The following is a 527-nucleotide window of genomic DNA, read 5'->3' on the forward strand; positions in this document are numbered from 1 at the left end:
GAATAGAGAAACTTTGGATTAATCAGGGGGGAGGGGAAGGGGTATGGGAGGGGGAGATGGTGGAATGAGATGGACAATATTGCTCTATATACAGCTATGATTGCATGAATGGTGTGACTCTACCTCGTATGCAACCAAAGAAATGAAAAGTTGTCCTCCATTTGTATAAAAAATAAAATTAAATAAAAATAAAATAAAATATATACTGAAATTTATATGGAACCACAGAAAACATCAAATAGCCAAAGTCATCTTGAGTGAAAAGAATAAAGCAAGGGGCAATTAGTAAATTTTAAAATTTACTACAATGCTATAATAATCAAAACAGCATTGTATTGGCATAGAAACAGACACAAAGACCATTGCAACAGAACAGAGAGCCTTGAAGTAAACTCACATGTTTACAGACAATTATCAACAGAACTCCTAAAAGCATGCATTGAAGAAAGTACAGTTTTGCCAATAAATTGTGCCAGGAAAATAGAATATCCAAATGCAAAAAAAAAAAAAAAAACTGAAACTAGATC

This window comes from Marmota marmota, unplaced genomic scaffold (assembly GCF_001458135.2).
Source record: "Marmota marmota marmota unplaced genomic scaffold, marMar, whole genome shotgun sequence".
In the NCBI taxonomy this organism is placed as follows: domain Eukaryota; kingdom Metazoa; phylum Chordata; class Mammalia; order Rodentia; family Sciuridae; genus Marmota; species Marmota marmota.